This window comes from Bos indicus, chromosome 4, assembly GCF_029378745.1.
Source record: "Bos indicus isolate NIAB-ARS_2022 breed Sahiwal x Tharparkar chromosome 4, NIAB-ARS_B.indTharparkar_mat_pri_1.0, whole genome shotgun sequence".
Lineage (NCBI taxonomy): Eukaryota > Metazoa > Chordata > Mammalia > Artiodactyla > Bovidae > Bos > Bos indicus.
In genome coordinates this window covers 30,536,029-30,542,290 of record NC_091763.1, presented here as the reverse complement: position 1 = coordinate 30,542,290, position 6,262 = coordinate 30,536,029, and the positions used below count along the sequence as shown (strand labels likewise).

The window sequence follows — 6,262 nt, the reverse complement described above, 5'->3', positions numbered from 1 at the left end:
TTAAGCCCCAGGTAACCTTATAAAGTAGGTACTATAGCCATTCTTATTTTACAGATGTGGAATCAGCAGCACTCAGAGCCGGGAAGTAATTTGCCCAGAAAATAAGTGGTAAAGCTGGGGTTCGTATCCAGGCCACTCCCACCAGAGACGTTGCTCTTAACCTGCCTCTGACACATTTCTTCAAGAACCCTGTAGGGAGGGGTGTGTGTCTGGCTTGGGTGTCCCCACTCCCCCAGCCAGTTACCCTTCTAATCGCATTACCACTCCCTACAGAGCTCCTTTGTCAAAGCCCAGCAACAGACTTTAAACCACAAAATCATGTCTGACTGCGGTTGCTTGTTTAGTAGACCAACCAGATTTACAAATGAGAAAAGGAAGCATATCCTGGGCTCAAGAAGACTTTCCATAGCACTAGGAATTAAAAAAAAAAAAAAAAAAGAAGGCCACATAAGATAAATAGATAATCCAATCAAAGCGAGACAAAGAGTTACTTTTTCCTGAAGTGAATTTTCTAAGGGTAAGATTTTCAAAACCAAGCCAATACATTTGTTTCCTGTTCTCAACCACAGTTCCCCTTGCTTTGGGTAAAACAAGCATGCTGTTTATAAAGTGCTTTCACAGATGCTTACTCCCTGATCTTGACAGCGCCCCAAAGAGTCGAGTGTCTTGCCTGAAATAACACATAAACTAAGTGGGGGAGTTTAGCCTGCAGCCTGGTCTCCTGACATAGCTAGCAGAACGCCGTAGCCTCACTGCTTGCTCTCTGTTCCTCAGTGACTGGAGTAGAGTGAAAAGCGTTCTGAGAACCTCATACTGTAAGTCTCGAAACTTCTGGTCACTCAGAAATAGCAGTGAGCAGACACTGAGGGCTTTATCATTCACCCGGAGCTGACCTAAGAATGTCACATGGTATAATTTATTTAGTCTCCACAACAAATCAGTGAGAAGCAGGTTACTACAATCCCCATTTTGCAGATAAAGAAACTGAGTGTGGAAGATTTTTACAGATCTTACTCAGATTCACCCTTCTAGGAAGTGGCAGAGCTTGTATCCAAACCCATACATCTGATTCCAGAAGCTGTTTGTTCATCCACCAACTTCTCTGGCCTCTGCTAAAAAAGTAAAATTGAATTATTCAACAGAGAACCCAACATATCAGTGTTTAGAAGAATCTGTGAATAGAAAAGGGAAAGTATACAATATTATAGCACTTTCATTATATTAAATAATCATTAGAAGGTAAACAGAACTATCATCTGGGTGTCGGCATAGAATATTAATGATTAACAAATTAAACTATATCAATTTATATGAATAGCTTCTCTGGGTAAGGGTCTGTGTCAGGTAATGTGGGAGCTCCAAAGACAACCAAGCCTGCCCCTGCCTTCACGAAGCCTACAGGGAAGCTAGAGAGACAGCAAGGCACCATCACACACATGTTATATATAACCCAGAAGGTATAAATACGAGTTCAGTGCAGTCACTGAACAGGGCAGTGAATCTACAGTCAACTACTGCAATAGGAGTTCAAAGCAAGGAAAAACCCCTCCAGGCTGGGGCTGTAAAGGAAAAGTTTGTGGAGGATATAGCTGGATCTTAAAGAATGCCAAAATAGGAAGAGTTCTGGGGAGGGAAGGGTATTTCAGATTCCAAGCAGAGGGAACAGTGTGAGCGTAGGTATGGAGGCAAGAAAATGCTGCAAGAGCACCTTTGGAGCAAGGACAGTAAACATGAAGTCTGACAGGACTTGCCCCTCACCCCTCAGGGCTATTGCTGTGGAGAACTGGAGGTAAAGTGCCCCGGCACTGACCGGTATCCAAGGATCCATGTGTGTGGCACATTCATCCACCCATAGGATGGGCAACTGCTTCCAGCAAGTTTTGTGTTCCTTGCACACCCATGACTGCTATTATCCCTCATGGGGAGTCCTTCAGAAGTATAATCAATCCAAAAGTACAATCCAAGGGATGTCAGCTCTAAGTTTTTGGAAACTTTAAAGCCAGCAAATGTTACCACACCTCCCATCCCTGCCATTGTCTTTGGAGACTTCCCAAAGTGACTTCTTTCAATCATCCACCCTTGCTGTCATGTCTCCAGACTGTTTTGGGCTTCTTACCAATGACCTATGCCTAGTGTTCCAGCAATACCTCTGAGTGCCCACTGGAATGTCATTGCCTGTCAACAACTCCTCAACCTGTGCACACTCTTCCCTCTCTCTCCCTTTCCCTGCAGTTGCTCACAAGCTCCACATGGTTACGATCAAGGTCTTTCTCAAAACCCACTGCTATGCTACTGCTACTGCGTTCATGCAAAAAAAAAAAAAAAAAAACTTTTTTTTTTTTTTTTTAACCTATGCCTCCTATAGAATATAGCAGTGAGCAATGGCCCAAAATTCTACCTTCAGGTAGCTTCTATTCTTGGGAGGGGATTTCTAAGGGGGGAAAAAGGAAACATATGTATAGTTAGATGGTGATGAATGCCATTTAAGAAATGAAGCAGAGGTGGAGAACAGGGACTCCTATAGGAAAAGGCACAGAAGAAGATGAGGAAGGTTAAGCAGAGATTGGAAGAAGATGAGGGAGGCCACAGGGGGAAGAGCTCTCCAGGCACAGCAAAGCAAAGTGCAAAGGCCCAGAGTCAGGGACAAGTTAGGTCATGTTGGGCACAGTCAAGAAGCCGGTGTGGCTGGGAACAAATAGTTCAGTGGTAAGACAGGGACTCAAAGAGGAAAGGTAGGCAGGCCAGATAGGGAAGACCAGGGTATAAATATTGGAATTAATCAGAGGGAGGTGGGAAGACAGGGGAGGGTTTTGAAGAGAATAACAAAAATAAGAAATACATTAAAAAAAATTAACCCAGCCATTATGTGAAGAATAGACAACAGAATCAGGGAGACAGGTTCCAGAGCAATCTTCCATTCTTCTGAATGGTCTTCTCCATAAGACTTGGCATCAACTAGGGGAATTTAGTACACACGTGGATGCTCCATTCATTCACTGGCTTCTCAGTTCACTGACTCCCTTGATTCAAAGGTAAAATTAACTTCATTTTCCTAATTAGTCGCTCAGTCCCATGGCTAGGTCTCAATCTTATCATCACCTGGGCTTGATTTGCTTCTGAAATCACAAAATAGCGCATTCTATGCTCAAATCTCAGTTTCCTATCTTTACAACTTTGTTATTTATACCTAGTTGTTCAGTTCAGTTGCTCAGTCGTGTCCGACTCTTTGCGACCCAATGAGCTGGTCTCAAATTCATGGAAAATACCAGTCTGTCTGCTGTTCAGTCCTTCTACAGTCATTATGGCTATTTCTAACATTGTTTATAATCTGCAAACCATCTATCCTCCTATTTGCCCTGTCATTGAATTTGAAAATGAAACCCATCAAATTCCTGCCAACCTCTCCTTCACACCCATCTTTGCTTCTTCTTCCTTCTAATCCCACAGAATGAGGCTAAAACCTTCACCTTGTTCACCTTCTCAGTCTTTCCCACATTAGACATCTAATTCCATAGCTCATCTTTCCAACCAATCCTGGCTCTGGCTTCTTCCCTTCACTGTTTAAATTTGCTCACATCTCTCTTATTTTGGAAACACACACATGTAACAAGCCTATACACTTCCCCCAGTATACACCCCCTCTCAGCGTCTTGCCTTGTCTTTCTCTCCCTCTTGACAGCCAAGTTTATGGGGAAAGTGTTCTATCTCTTTTCGTGTCCACTTCTTCACCCATCATTTAAGGTGGCTCCACCTTACTCAAATCTCTGCATCCACCAGATTCCCTTTCCAGTCCTTGTCTCTCTGCAGCCAACCTTACAGAGGCACAGGTAGGCCAAACTCATACCTGGGATACTATTGTCTCCACTACACTTCTACTCATCCTGTTTGTTTCAGAAACTGTTCTGGCCTCAGGAAAGCTATTTTGAACACAGTCTAACCTCCTATCCCTAAATTACTGAAGAAGTTGCCCTACATGTCAGCAGAGTATCTTGTGCTTAATCTTTATTTACATTTACCACATGTTTGGAAGTTTCTTGTTCACCCATGAGCCCCCTTTGCTAGATCATAACCATTTGAGGTCAAGGTCTATGTTTATATCACAACTTCTCAGTATATACTCTTTTTAATTAAATTTACAGAGAAAGCTGAATTATGAGTAATGGCATGTAGAATCTGGGTTTTCATCTTTGCACTCTAAAGATAATTGAAAGTTGTCAACCAAAGGTGTGACTTGGTCAGGAGGGTAATTTGTAAGAGTCTCTTCCATTTCCCAGTTCTTTTTGCATTTATAAACCTTCTCATTTCATTGGGCTCCAGGAAACCACTGTTCTACTGTATGCAAAATTAAACTATCAAAGGATTTTTTTTTTTCATTTTCCAAGATAGGGATAGAGGATGATAAGCTGGATGGAGAAGGAATGATGTTGGACAGCTGAGTTTGGGACATGTGTGGGACAATTATGTAGATATGTCCAGTGAGCAGCTGAAGAATGGGTTGGTGCTCAGGCAAGGACTGAGCTGTGAATATGTATTTTGGTTTCAGCAGAATATACCTACATGGCAGCTGAAACATGAGAGAGTGTGCACTCTCCAAGAGACAGCATGCAGCACAAGAAGAGTAGAGGGCTGGCATGTGGAGCACCTGAGGTCATAGACACCTGATGGGTGGACAATGGAAGAAGGACGGTGAAAGAAAGAAGACAGTGCAGGAATGGTCAGAGAACAAAGAAGCCCAGGAAGAACCTATGGTGACCAAGGTCTACACCCTGATCTTCAGTCCTTGTGTACAAGTCCTCCAGCCTGTCCACTCTAGACTTTGAGCTGAAGATTTCTGCTCCTGTAGGCTTATACTTCTGTATATGCTCACAATCCAATTTTAACCATCTTTTCACCACTTGACAGAAATGGTTTGTTATCTTTGGCCAGTTGCTACCATATTTACTCCAACAGCTATCCTAAACCATCACCTTCCCAAGGACTCTAATCATTCTCTCAGTTCAGTTCAGTTCAGTCGCTCAGTCATGTCCGACTCTTTGTGACCCCATGAATCACAGCACGCCAGGCCTCTCTGTCCATCACCAACCCCCGGAGTTCACTCAGACTCACATCCATTGAGTCAGTGATGCCATCCAGCCATCTCATCCTCTGTCATCCCCTTCTCCTCCTGCCCCCAATCCCTCCCAGCATCAGAGAGTCTTTTCCAATGAGTCAACTCTTCGCATGAGGTGGCCAAAGTACTGGAGTTTCAGCTTTAGCATCATTCCTTCCAAAGAAATCCCAGGGCTGATCTCCTTCAGAATGGACTGGTTGGATCTCCTTGCAGTCCAAGGGACTCTCAAGAGTCTTCTCCAACACCTCAGTTCAAAAGCATTAATTCTTTGGCGCTCAGCCTTCTTCACATTCTCTACTCTCACTCTTTTTTTTTTTCAGCAACAGCTTTATTGAGATATAACCATTCAATTCACCCATTTAAAGTGTATGCTGCTGCTGCTGCTGCTAAGTCGCTTCAGTCGTGTCCAACTCTGTGCGACCCCATAGACGGCAGCCCACCAGGCTCCCCCGTCCCTGGGATCCTCCAGGCAAGGATACTGGAGTGGGTTGCTATAATTCAATATTAAAAACATGTATTCACAAAGTTGTACAACTGTCACCAGAATCCATGTTAGAACATTTTCTAACTCCCAGAAGAAATACTGTACCCTTGAACCATCACCACACAAACCCATTCACTAGCACTCCAGTCCTAAAAAACCAATGATCTATTTTCTATCTCTATAAACTTGCCTGTTCGGAACATTACACATAAATGGAACTAGATAATATGTGGGTTTTGTGACAGGCTTCTTTCACTTAGTGTAATGTTTTCAAAATTCATCCACTTCATAGTAGGAATCAGAACTTGATTCCTTTTATGAAGATATATATCTGAAAAATGCTCCACTGTGTGAACATACTACAGGTTTAAATCCATTTATCAGCTGATAGACATTTGGGTGTTTCTATCTTTTGGCTATTGTCAATAATGCTGCCATGAACATTTGTGTATAAGCTTTTGTGTGGACATGTGTTTTATTTCTCTTGGGCATATACCTAAGTGGAATTTCAAGGTTATTCGTTAACTCCATGTTTAATCATTTGAGGAACTGCCAGACTATTTGTCAAAGTGATTGCCCTATCTTAAATTCTCACCAACAGTATAGGATATGAGGGTTCCAGTTCTCTATATCCTTGCCAACTCCTGTTTTCTGTCTTTTTGATTTTA

At 42.7% G+C, this 6,262-nt stretch overlaps 1 long non-coding RNA gene across 7 annotated transcripts in view; it reads right to left on the bottom strand.

Annotated features, from left to right (window-relative positions):
• Positions 1-514: 514 nt before the first annotated feature.
• LOC139182678 (uncharacterized) overlaps positions 515-6,262 on the bottom strand; it is a 230,868-nt gene continuing 225,120 nt past the window's right edge. For 6 of the 7 annotated variants that reach the window (XR_011566195.1, XR_011566196.1, XR_011566193.1 and 3 more), the window contains one exon: positions 515-1,112. This is a non-coding gene — a long non-coding RNA (uncharacterized lncRNA). The remainder of the gene's footprint in view (positions 1,113-6,262) is intronic. The other variant, XR_011566197.1, reaches the window with a different exon arrangement.